Source organism: Dipodomys spectabilis, unplaced genomic scaffold (genome assembly GCF_019054845.1).
Source record: "Dipodomys spectabilis isolate Male_0828 unplaced genomic scaffold, ASM1905484v1 ptg000017l, whole genome shotgun sequence".
In the NCBI taxonomy this organism is placed as follows: Eukaryota; Metazoa; Chordata; class Mammalia; order Rodentia; family Heteromyidae; genus Dipodomys; species Dipodomys spectabilis.
The window spans coordinates 17,165,718-17,179,611 of NW_024870694.1; the positions used below are offsets into that span (position 1 = coordinate 17,165,718).

The following is a 13,894-nucleotide window of genomic DNA, read 5'->3' on the forward strand; positions in this document are numbered from 1 at the left end:
GATGGCCCCAGCCAGACAGCAAAGGCATATTGGCACCACTGTAATTCGTCCATCCACCAATATGCTTCCTGAAAAACACCCATATGCTTTCTTTTAGCTTCCATATGCTTTTTGAGGAAGGAAACTAAAATATTTCATTAGTTTTGAGTAATTAATAATTACTTATTTCACAATAGTCACCCTCATTAAAAAACGAAAATAACTGATTAAGCTGCAGGATCCTGGCTTTCAGCTAAAGCTTATTTTTTTTTTATCTTTCAAAAAAAAATCTTTCCCCTCTAGGAACTGAGTAATAGAGTAAAACAGCCACTGTGGAAATATTCACACTGTGAGGAACGAAGAGTTATCATTCACACAGGCCAGCATTCCTCTTGACTGAGACATCGTGATTTAATAAAAAGAACATGGACTTTGGATCAGAAACACTTGGAACCCAATTGGGTTTGACCTCCTTGTGAACAGCACTTCTGAAGCAATGAAGGGCGTTGAAAAGATAAAGGCTGCAGGATCCCTTCAACCCAGCCTTCTGTTATTCTCAAGGAGTGACTTCATGTAGCTCCCTCCCGCTATCTCAAAGCCTGGGTACCACACGCCCCAAGAATGCAGGCAGTGTGCCAGTCATTGTAGGCAGGTCATGGCCTGAAGTTGAACACAAGCCCATAAGAATGCTTCTCAAACTTTTAATGAGCATGTAAACTACCTGGGGATCTTGTTAAAAAATAAAGATTCTTATTCAAGAGACCTAGAGTATGTTTTGAGATCTGCATTTCCATCAGACGCCCAAGTGACATTGAAGCTGCTGGTCCTCCTCAGACCAGAAGCAAGAACTTACAAAAAAAAAAAATCAGGATGAAGTTAGAAAATAGAACACATAAAGAGAAGATAATTCCTGCTGGGAGCTTGTGTCAAATGGTAGAATACCTGCCCAGGTATTCAAACCCCAGTCAGAATCTTCAAAAATAACAGTGTCTGGCTCATTGAGCTTGATTGAGAATTACAAACCATATAGAAAATAATTCCTCCATAAAGAGTAAGCTCACCTTATTCACAGATTTAGTACATGTGGTTTTGAATAAGCATGGTCAAAAAATAATTACATTAAACAAAAGAAACTGAAAAACAAAACTCTGAAGTTTACGCATGTGCATTATTACTCAACTCAGTGGATGCCGAAAAGCTATCAGTTAGTCCCACATTATTTTATTTTGTCAGTTGTGTTTTAATCACTATGTGATCTGCCATTTCCTTCATTTTGCCAAAATCTGCCTTCAAAAAAGCAAATGATGCCCCAAAAGCAATAATTGCATGTGCTCAATTTTATTGAAAATCTAAGATTTGTTGAAAGGCAGTGTGTCTTTAGCAGAAATTGGGTGTGTTGTGGGGAAAAACAAATCAAACATCTGTAATAGAGTACTGAACCCTGTGCATCCTGAGCGTTTGCAGTTTTTCTTCAGTGGAGCTATACTTGTAACCATGCACTCATGGATACCAAAAGTTTACTGCATTGAGCAGCACACTGGTATTTCATTTAGCTCAAAATAGTTTTATCAGAAAGCTATGGTTTCTACTTTATAAACAACAAGGCTGAGATGGAGAGAAATCAAATAACTTATCCAAGGCCATGTTGACAATAATTTTGGGCTCCAAATCCAGGTATATCTGCCTATTAGTGTGAGTTACAGCAAGACAGAAAATACACATAACCGTGCTGGCACAAAGCCTAGATCTTATTCTGTCATTATTTCCCAGAATCTTTTAACTTGTCTGAATCCTGGTAAGACAAGCACCTCCTACTTCCCTATCAGCAAGGTGAGGGTGCAGTCCCTGACAATCTCTGAGGCTATGTCCATCTCCAATCTGACTTTCACTCTTCTGGCTTCCACATACACTCACAGTGGGTCACCAGCTCTAAGTATGAGCTTTTCACATGTGGCAGTCATTATAATTTGGCAGAACCCAGATTCTAGCTGCTCACATCTGCATTTGTGCTGCTCTATGCATGTTCAGAAATCTATCTCTGTTAAAATCCCCATGTTCAAATTAATAGAGAGGAAAAAAAACAAATGAATAGATTCCCCAAGGCATTGAAATTCCAATACAGTCAATAATTTTTGAGTTATTTGAGTATGATCAAAGTATAATGACTCTAAGTGTTCTGTCTTACTTATCAATACAGCTAGCTTGATAGAAGTTTGGGGAAAAAAAGGAAACAATAAGTTAGTTATCGTGTATTTATATAATTGTTTGATGGCTTATTCTTAAAGTGCGGATAAAAATTTAATTAATGAATTATCATGTAAGTGATCCAACATGCACAATCTTGTCCTTCACCAAACCCCCACAGAGCACAAGCGCTATACTCCTCTGGGGCCCAATGCCCATTATCTACAATGGGTTTCCATGATTTATGAATTTATGTCATGGTCTCTATTCATATGTCTGGGGATAGTTACATATTTTGGAGTAGGCCTGCATTTAAACCCAAACTTTAGTATTTATTAGCTACATAATTTTAGCCAAGTTATTCCTTTTTTCTGAGCTAGGTATCTTTATATGAAAACTTGGGGAAAATAATTTTATAAGATTAAATAAACTAATGTGCCATACTGAAATGACTAATGCTTAGCAGATTATGGATTACAGGTACATTTGCGTGAAATAATCAATTGATTAATGAAACGCACAGAATAAGAATTCAGCTATTAAAAATCACTCAACTATTTTAGATCTATGAATGTCCAATCATGTTAAGGGATTCTGACAGAAAAGAACAAACAATGAACTGTGAGAAAAATCCAACAGAAACAGGAAATGTATGCCAACTAAATGCCACATCAGACTTCCCAAATAGAAAAATACTTTTGTCCCTACCTTAGCTCTCATGTATGGCCACCAGTGAAAGCAACAAACCCTCCTGAAATTATAGCTAATGTTCCCTACAGCTCTACATTTTTCAGATATTTAACAGGCTTATTTTATTTTCCAAAAATTTTTATGATCCTCATTCAAATACTCAGTCTCTCTCTTCTCTTTCCCTCCTTCCTTTTTCTCTCTCCTCCTTTCCTTTCTTTCTTCCCTTTCCTCCTCTCTATCTCAAACACACACATTAAGAACAGCAACTTTAAGCAAGAACCTTAACTGGATGGAACTTATTAACTGGTAGGATAAAACTTTATTTAATAAAATAAAGCTAAAAGTTGCAAATATACTGTGGAAGTTGGAATGATATGACCATGACCACACAGAAAGTCAGGCACAGTGTGGCTGCAAACTTGCAGTGAAATCATATAGTAAATCTGAGACTCACAGAAACCAGGGTCAAGGGTTGCCCTTTGACATCAGCTATCCTCAGATCAAGTCCCATCTAACAGGTAGAGAAATGGAGGCTAAAGCCATAGCCTATTACAATTAGAATTAGAGACTCAGTCTCAGTAAAAATCATTTCTACTCTGTGAATCTTTGTACCATGTGATTTATGGTAATTGTTTAGATTCAATGCTATCTTGTTATGTTATATTGAAAATTACTGTGTTTTTCACTGGATCTTGAAGATCCATGAAAGTATCAATTTGCTTTTGGCAAAAAAATTATACTACTTGCCTCAGCCCCAACCTAGTCCCCAAAACAACAAGGCAGTGAGTCTTGTGTAGTCCCAGCAGCTGGAAAGAACAAATCTTGAACCAGATTTCATTGTTAGCTATTACTTTCCTGCCCTTGAATCCTTTATTTTCCTAAACATATGCAGTGAAGAACCATCTAGCTCATCCTCAGCTTCCTATAGTTCAATGGCTCACAAAGGAGAAAGGCAACAGAAACAAGTGGTGAGGTCAGAGTAAAATGACTCACAGAGGAAGGACTGCGGGCGATCTACAATTCTCCCAATAAACAGAGCAGGAGCCAGCCAGAACCCTCAGTATCACCATCCTGTGGAACTAATGAAGACACTTGAATCTGACTTATGCTCTCAGGGAATTTCATATTCTTGTATAGGCCCTGGAATCAGTCTTGCCTTTAAATATTAGACAATAATAGGTATGAATAAAAAAACACTTCTCACCTAAAACATACATACAATTATGGAGTCAAAAAGAATTTTAGCCTGGAATTGATTAGCAACATTTCAGACATACTGGGTTCCCTTCCTCACCCCAAAATCCCCATCTCTAATATAGTAAATTTAGTTAAATTGATAGGTTTTTAATAATTAAAAATCTTTCCTATCTGATTATCTTTAAATTATCATCAGAATCAGCTTGAATTAAATTGATTCTGAAGCTCTCCTCTTGTCTTCGTCTTATAAGTCCAGTGCTTTACCATGGGAAAGCCAAATAACAGAAGGGGAATCTCTTCTCTTCTTAATAGTTAATAACAGTAAGTGATTTTACCAGATCCTCTAAACACAACACTCAGGACACTGTCATAGAATAGGAAAAGATCCTTTTTTGTTAAGTTGTCGAACTTGAAATTTCATGTCTTCAGGGTTAGGTACAATAGGAAAACATCAATTTTTTTAATTATCGAACTTGAAATTTCATGTCATCATGGTTAGGAAGTATGTAAGATATATAAATGCCCAATCATAGAGTATGTGTTATTCAGATCATCAACTACTCCTCTGGTATTTGAAATAAGCAAAAACTAAGTATTCACACAGGCTCTTAACTAGAGTCACAGGAATTTGTCATGTAACACATTGCTGTACTCTCCTAGAACAAGGAGGTTCTATCCAGGTAATCAGGAAGTAAAATCATGTATAACTATGCCCTTTCTCTGTGTTTTAGATAATAGTAACTGATTAATTTCATGTAAGGTAGACCAAGGCAGTTTCTCCAAAATTTTGTCAAACAATCCACTCTGGCAGTATAGACAGGATTCCTTGAGAATTAATTGGGTGCTATTTATCCTTGTTTATGAATCACCCCATTGAAAACAGGGCTAATAAACGTTCTACAGGAGGCCAGAAGCCTGTTCCTGTTCTAGTACTGATTTTGACTACTAAAGAACATGAGGCATCAGCTTTAAATAGTAAACAGGGTATACCATTTCAGATTCCATGAAGTGCAGCTCTAAATAGATCTGGTTTGGAAATGGGACAGAGAACACACCACAGTTGGTAGATCAACGTTGAAAGCAAAGAAAAAAACAATGATTATACTCATTAAGTGGGTACCTGTTGACACATTTACTGTCAAGTCTAATTATTTATCTAAACTGTTATTCTTTCTTCATTACTGCCACTAATACCAATTATTTACCACAGTTATTTAAAAATTTCTACCTCAAGCCTAGAGAACATTTATTTCCCTACCTTTCAGGCATTATTTGAAAATTTTATCTCTTTTTGAACAGCCTTCTCTACCAAAAGACAGAGATTAAATTCAGATAGATAGAAAGAGATATTTCTCAACAGAAATTATTGTGGCCTTTAAATGCTTGATTAAAACATCTCTTCGTTGTTTCAAGATGGATTTCAGTAGATACGAACATAGTTAACTATTTTTTAAAGCTATTGAATCAGCATTTAACACCTAGAATGCTGGAGAAGGATAATATACTGATGTTTCCAAATGAACAAGTAGTATCTTTATTTTCAAGAGCTTTCAAAAACAATAATGGGAGATTCTGATCTACTCTTTTCTGATCTCTTTAACTATAAAAATGAATATGCTAAAAAGAAGCTTTTGCAAGGACATTTTATGAACTATAATTAAAGTAAAAGATGAAAAAACACTGTTCTTTTTTCTCTCTTTTAATAATGTGTTCATTTTTGTAAATGAGAAAAAAATATTAGCCAGACATGTTCCAGCTATTTCAGAGACAGTGAGGAAAATCCTCAGTTATAGGTTAGTCTGGGAAAAGTTACCAAGATTCTATCTCAAGAATAAAATGAAAACAAAGATCTGTGGCATAGCTCAAGTGATAGCACTGCAGTACTAAAGTTCAATCCATAGTGTTTGAGAGAAAGAAACACTCACACAGATCAAGAGAGACAGAGATAGAGAAATGTAGAAAAATCTGAATAGCTCAAGTACAATGTCTGGTTTAATTAATCCATATGTCACCTACTTGCTTATCCATAGCATGTTCTTATTTAGTATATTTGAAAAATACTAGCTTAAAAATCACATTAGCCTAACAATTTCCACTCAATTCTAAATTGCTTAGCCCTATGAATATGAAAAATACTAACTAAATTTAGTTGTTTCAAAGGTCCATGTAACCAAAGTCATGTTCTATAGAACATGAACTTTTCTACATGTTTTATAGAACTATTCCATAGAAATAGTATACCGTAGAAATTTATGAAATATTCCCTAGAACAAACATTTATAGTACTCTAAATGATAATATCAAATCTTCTACAAAGTTTTATTCTACAAAGCCTATAGTTAAGAGCATCCTATTAATTCTCATTTCTTTTTGATTAAGGCTTCTGAAAGATTACAAAGAATACAACAGGGCTCAATAGGGATACAGATGGACCCATTGCAACAATGAGATGTACAAGATGTTATGTTAAAAACGAACTTTAGGGGGAGGTTCTCAAGATGGCGACGGGGCAGTAGGGAAACGCCACAGCTCTCTCCAACCAAAAAGAGAGTTCGAGTTCCAACCTTTAATCTCCCCAAGAGACCGACAACAACAAAAAGACGAACACTCAGAGAAAAACCAGAGGTGGAAAATAACAAAAAAAGAAAGAGAGGAAAAGAAGAATTTCAGAACAGAGAAGAGCGAAGACCCCTCCCCCAACCTTTACTGGCCGCGCGGCAGTGCGCCAAGCCGCCTGCCAGCCGGCCCGGCGGGGGCTGCCGGAGCCACAGAGACACAGGGGGCTGCTTGCAGATCACCAGGTACCGGATTGCAGAACAGCGGATCGCCAGGAACAGAGAAACCTACCAGCCGGGAGTCTCCAGGAGGATCCCACCCCACCCATCACTCTCCACCGGAGCGGAGAGGCTCCATCCCGCCAAAGCCGCCCGGCACCAGCAGCGCCACAAAGGGACCTGTCGCGATCGCAACGACCCGGCGGGGGGCCGCCCAACCCAGCCCGCAACCACCCCAACTGAACTCGGACTGCAACAACAACTGACGGACTGCAACAACAACTGACGACCTACAGGGTGAGTACCCATCAGGGGACAGGGAATCCATCAAGGGAGACCAGAGCTGGAGGGAATCCCCAGACCCTGACCTAGACTCCCTACCCCAACACCCGGACCACAGGACCCACTAAAACTGGGAACTGTTCGAGAGCCCCACCAGCCGGTGGAGCACACTCTGCTGGCCAGGCCAGAGCAAGAGCGCCCCGGGAAGGGAGCTTAAATGCTCAAGCCAGGAACAGTGCCCCTGGGTCAAGACTACCAACAGTAGAAGAAATTTGAACTGTGTCCTCCAGGCTGCATAACCAAGGTGGTATACACATTAGCACAGGCCTAACGAGCGCGCTCCAGGCTGGGGCCGGAACCAGGCCAGGGGACCGGCGCCTGAACAAAGCAAAAAGGGTCAGAAGTGGGGCTGTGGCTCAAATGGTAGGGTGCCAGCCCTGAGCTGAAGAGCTGAGGGACAGCACCCAAACCTAGAGTTCAAGCCCACAACCAGCCCAAAACAAACAAAAACACATCAGGAGCCCATAGCAGACTCCAGTATTTGGGAGAGTGCATCCAGAGCATCTGATCTTCCCAAGAGCACCCGCAGGAGCAAACACAAGCAGTCTAGGCTGCTCAACCCTTCCAAAGGCGGGAATTGCTACAGCAGAGAGCTGAGAATCCTAAGTGAATAGCAGCTGGAAATAGGCTCCCAACAGAATCCAGATCAGACACAGACTCTCTCTACCAATAGAGAATCAGCAACCAAGCAAAGACAGACACACCAAAACAAGATTGAAGAGCAGTCTCCTGAACCCCCATGCGAAAATCACAGAGAAAAATCACAAGGTTTACCACTACCCAGGACAGCAAGCTCACCTCAAAAGCCAGCAGCCACGCAGGGGAGAGCCCCAGTGGGAGCAAAGCAGGAATGGAAGACAAAAACTACATCCAAGGGTTGCTGGAGGCAATGACTCAAGAAATAAAGCGAGAAATGGATCAGAAATTGAAAGAGCACAAGGATGAACTATCAAAAGATATACAGGATATCAAACAAAAATTGGATGCAAAAATAGAAGCTGCACAAACCTCAGTAAGAAGTGAGATAAACGCCAAATTAGAGGTAATGCATACTGATATCACCTCATTGAGAGGTGAGATCAGTACTCTGAGAACCAACATTGAATCCATAAAGGGATCCATTTCCATCATGCAAACCACAATAGAAGCCACGGTCAACAGAGTGAATGAAATGGAAGGTAGAGTGTCAGATACAGAAGACAGAATACACCAACTGGACCAAAAAGTGACAGATATGGAAAAATCACTCAAATTAAACCAAAGGGAAATTCAAGAGCAAGCAGATAATGCTAAAAAATTTAACCTTCGCATAATCGGAGTGGACGAAGGTGAGGAATTCCAGAGCAAGGGAATGCAACACCTATTTAACAAGATAGTCAATGAAAATTTTCCCCACCTCAAAAACGACCATCTTAACTACATCACAAAAGCTTATCGAACACCCAACAAGCAAGATCCCAGGAGAAACACTTCTAGGCACATAATAGTAACAATGATGGATCTGAATAATAAGGAAACAATCCTGCATGCAGCAAAAATGAAGAAGGAGCTATACTACAACGGGAAAAAAATTAGAATCACTGCAGATCTCTCCACACAAACAATGAATGCAAGAAAAGCCTGGGAAAGCACCATACGAGCCCTGAGAGCCAATAACTGCCAACCCAGACTGATATACCCGGCAAAGCTAGCATTCACATTCGATGGAGAACTGAAAACTTTTAATAGCAAAGAAAAACTAAATGAATACATAAACATTAAGCCAGCATTACAAAGAATTCTAAGAGGGGGGACACAACCTGAAGAAAGCAACCAGGAACTGGGACCTGCCCCAAACAGGCATTACTCAAAGTCTAACTGAGCAAGCACAGGAGGAAAGGAAAGAAGAAAAACTTAGGAAAACGGAATGGCAGGGACAACAATGCATCTCTCTATACTTTCTCTTAATATAAATGGGCTGAATTCGCCAATTAAAAGAAAACGAACTGAGGACTGGATCAGAAAACAAGACCCATCCATCTGTTGCCTTCAGGAGACCCACCTCTCAGCCAAACATACAAACAAACTCAGAGTGAAGGGGTGGAAAAGGATCTACCAATCAAATTCCCCCAATAAGAAAGCAGGTGTAGCTATCCTGATATCTGACAAAATAAACTTTTCATTAAAATCAGTACAGAAAGACAAGGACGGACATTACATATTAATAAAGGGAACAATCCAAGAGGAGGATATAACCATCATCAACTTATATGCCCCAAATATCGGTGCACCCAGATATGTTAAACAAATGCTCTCAAACTTACAGAATAAAATAGATCCCAATACGATAATACTAGGAGACTTTAACACGCCACTCTCACCAAAGGACAGGTCTACCAACCAGAGGATTGGCAAAGAAGCTACCGAATTAAGTGAGGCCATACTTCAAGCGGAATTAACTGACATCTACCGAGTATTTCACCCTAAAACAACACAGTACACATTCTTCTCAGCAGCTCATGGAACTTTCTCCAAAATAGACCATATCATAGTTCATTCAAGGAACTTAAGCAAATACAAAGGGATCGACATAATCCCCTGTATCCTATCTGACCACAGTGGAATCAAGCTAGCTCTCAATAACAAAGCATACCGCAGAAATTTCTCTAATACATGGAAATTGAACAGCACACTCCTTAACAAGGCCTGGGTAACAGAAGAGATCAGAGAAGAAATAAAGCATTTCCTAGAACTCAATGAAAATGAAAACACCTCACAAAGAAACTTGTGGGACACAGCAAAAGCAGTCCTGAGGGGCAAATTTATTGCCCTCAGTGCCCACATCAAGAGAATGGAGACAGACCAAGTAAATAATCTCATGTTGCAACTAAAACAGCTAGAAAAACAAGAAAAAATGGGACCTAAAGCTACTAGACGAAGCCAGATAACCAAATTGAGAGCAGAGATTAACCAATTAGAAAATCAGAAAACCATAACCAAAATAAACCAAACAAAAAGCTGGTTCTTTGAAAAAATAAACAAAATTGATGGCCCGTTGGCAAGATTAATTAAAAAAAGAAGAGAGGAAACCCATATTAATAGGATTAGGGATGCCACGGGAAACATCACAACACGTACCCAAGATATCCAAACAATTCTAACAGACTACTTTCAAAAGCTATACTCTCTAAAGGAAGAAAATCTGGCGGAAATGGATGCATTTTTAGAGAAATACAAGTTACCCAAACTGAGCAAAGAAGAAGTTAACCAATTAAATAAGCCAATATCCTATAATGAGATACAGGAAGCTATCAAAAGTCTTCCAACAAAAAAAAGCCCAGGACCAGATGGATTCACAGCAGAATTCTATAAGACCTTTAAAGAAGAACTAATACCCATACTCCTCAAGCTCTTCAGAGAAACAGAGAAGGAGGGAGCTATCCCAAACTCATTCTACGAAGCCAATATCACACTCATCCCCAAACCAGGCAAAGACCCAACCAAAAAGGAGAATTACAGGCCAATCTCCTTGATGAACACAGATGCAAAGATCCTTAACAAGATTCTAGCTAACAGAATCCAGAAACACATAAAAAAAATAATACACTATGATCAGGTAGGCTTCATCCCAGAGACACAGGGATGGTTTAACATACGTAAGTCAATAAATGTAATCCAGCATATCAACAGAGCCAAGGTCAAGAATCACATGATTATCGCCACAGATGCAGAAAAGGCCTTTGATAAAATTCAACATTCATTCATGCTAAAAGCTCTGGAGAAAATAGGAATAGAAGGAACATTTCTAAAAACAATAAAAGCCATTTATGACAGACCAATAGCCAATATTATACTTAATGGGGAAAAGCTACAACCAATCCTCCTAAAAACAGGAACAAGGCAAGGATGTCCACTGTCTCCACTCCTCTTCAACATAGTCCTAGAACCCTTAGCCAGGGCAATAAGGCAAGAAAAAGACATTAAAGGGATCCGCATAGGGAAAGAAGAAGTGAAACTATCCCTTTTTGCAGACGACATGATACTATACCTCCACGATCCCAAAAACTCCATCCCCAAACTTTTAGAAATCATAAGTCACTTCGGCAAAATAGCAGGATACAAAATAAACCCACAAAAATCAGTTGCCTTCCTATACACTGATAACGCACAGGAAGAGAGGGAAATAAAGGGAGCAACCCCATTCACAATAACCTCCCAAAAAATAAAATATTTAGGAATTAACCTAACCAAAGATGTAAAAGAACTATTTAATGAGAACTATAAAAAGTTAAAGAAAGAAATTGCAGAAGACACTAGGAAATGGAAAGACCTCCCATGCTCCTGGATAGGCCGACTTAATATAGTAAAGATGGTGATACTTCCAAAATTAATATACAAATTCAATGCAATTCCTATTAAAATCCCAATGACGTACATCACTGAAATACAGAAAACAGTCCAAAAATTTATATGGAACAACAAAAGACCTAGAATAGCCAAAACAATTCTAGGGGATAAAGACAATATGGGAGGGCTATCCATGCCGAACTTCAAACTCTACTACAGAGCTATAATCACAAAGACAGCATGGTACTGGCACAAAAACAGACCCGAAGACCAATGGAACAGAATAGAAGATCCAGATATAAATCCACAGGCCTACAGCCAGCTGATATTCGACAAAGGAGCCAAAGACATACAATGGAAGAAACACAGCCTCTTCAACCGCTGGTGCTGGGAAAACTGGGCAGCCACATGCAGAAAACTAAAAGTGGACCCCAGCCTATCACCATGCACCAACATCAACTCAAAATGGATTAAAGACCTTAACATTAAACCTGAATCTCTGAAACTACTGCAGGACAGAGTAGGAGAGACACTTGAACTAATAGGCACAGGAAGGAACTTCCTGAACAGAGTCCCAGGGTCACAACAAGTTGGAGAGAGACTCGACAAATGGGACTACCTTAAAATAAAAAGCTTCTGCACAGCTAAATCTATCGCAACTAAGCTAGAAAGACAACCAACTAATTGGGAAAAAATATTTACCAGCAATATATCAGACAAGGGGTTAACATCCTGTATATACAGGGAACTCAAGAAACTAATCCCTCCCAAACCTAACAAACCAATTACTAAATGGGCAAGGGAACTAAAGAGGGACTTCTCAAATGAAGAAATAAAAATGGCAAAGAAACACATGAGGAAATGTTCATCATCCCTGGTGGTGAAGGAAATGCAAATAAAGACAACCCTGAGATACCACCTTACCCCAGTCAGAATGTCCCACATCCACAAATCAGCCAACGACAAATGCTGGAGGGGATGTGGAGAAAGAGGAACCCTATTACACTGCTGGTGGGAATGTACACTTATACAACCACTTTGGAAAGCAGTCTGGAGGGTCCTTAGAAAGCTAAAGATTGACCTCCCTTACGACCCAGTCATACCACTTCTAGGCATCTACCCTGAACAACAGGGACCAATATACAAGGACACGTGCACCTCCATGTTTATTGCAGCACTGTTCGCAATAGCTAGGATATGGAAACAACCTAGGTGCCCCACCACAGATGAATGGATCCAAAAATTGTGGTATCTATACACAATGGAATATTATGCAGCCATTAGAAATGACAAAATAATGGCATTTGCAGGGAAATGGATGGAGCTAGAAGGAATCATGTTGAGCGAGGTAAGCCAAGAACGAAGAGACAAACGGTACATGGTCTCCCTCATAAGTGGATGCTAAATCCAAAAGGTTAGTGATACGACAAAACTAACAGGACTTAAGAAACAAAGAACTCCCGCTCATCTGGTTGAACCACTACTAAATATCCTCATGCTGCTGATCACAAATATGGTATATAACATGTGAACACTGTTATATATTACAGACTGTGGTAGACAATTTGCTCCAGGGAAGTTAGAATGAACTTGTGACTTTGAAATTATGTAATCATTTAATCACAATCAAAAAAAAAAAAAAAAAAAAAAGAACCTCGGGGAAGGGAGGGAGGGAGGGGATGGTAGGGGGAAAACAATGGAGGGGGTAACAATGTTCAAGAGGAAGTGTACTCATAACCTCACTCATGTAACTGTGACCCTCTGTATAGTAGCTTTACAATAAAAAAAAAAAAAAAAAAAAAACGAACTTTATAACTTTGGTGTGGGGGGAAGGATGGAAAGGAGATGGGAAGGGATGGGAAAGGGAAACAAAGGAGGAGACAACAATGCTTGATAAGAAATGCACTCATTACCTTGCCCATGTAATTGTAACCCCTCTGTGTGGTATTTTCACAATTAAAAAAATTAATAAAAAAAAGAAGTACTGATAATAACAAATTAGCTGCATGACAGGATCACATTGTGTAAATTTTTAAATTGTGATTATTCTTTAAATTTTCTCTCCAATTGACCTCCTTCTTTCTGGTATACTCAAGATAAATATATTCTTTGTCAAGACCTTTGTACTAGTCTCTGAGGAGAAAGGCACTCAGATACAATAGTTTCTGGGTTTCAAAAGACTCTGAATCACGTGTGATCTTCTTGGGATTTTCTTTTTCATTAAAAGCTTATACTATAGTTTTTTAATGATTTGCACAAAAGATAAGAGACAGCGTTTAATCCTACTAGTATCCTTTGGTCCCTTCAGATACAACTAACATGGGCAGCATAAAATAATGAAAAATGTACTCTGAGGAAACCAGGTTAGAAAGACCTACTGGCACATACTAGCTGATGACTCA

General features: G+C 39.1%; 1 protein-coding gene across 4 annotated transcripts in view; it reads right to left on the bottom strand.

Moving 5' to 3' along the window:
- The window catches only part of LOC122097571 (LIM domain containing preferred translocation partner in lipoma), a 674,686-nt gene that overhangs the window by 489,958 nt on the left and 170,834 nt on the right, over window positions 1–13,894 (bottom strand). The gene's annotated exons all lie outside the window — the stretch shown is intronic.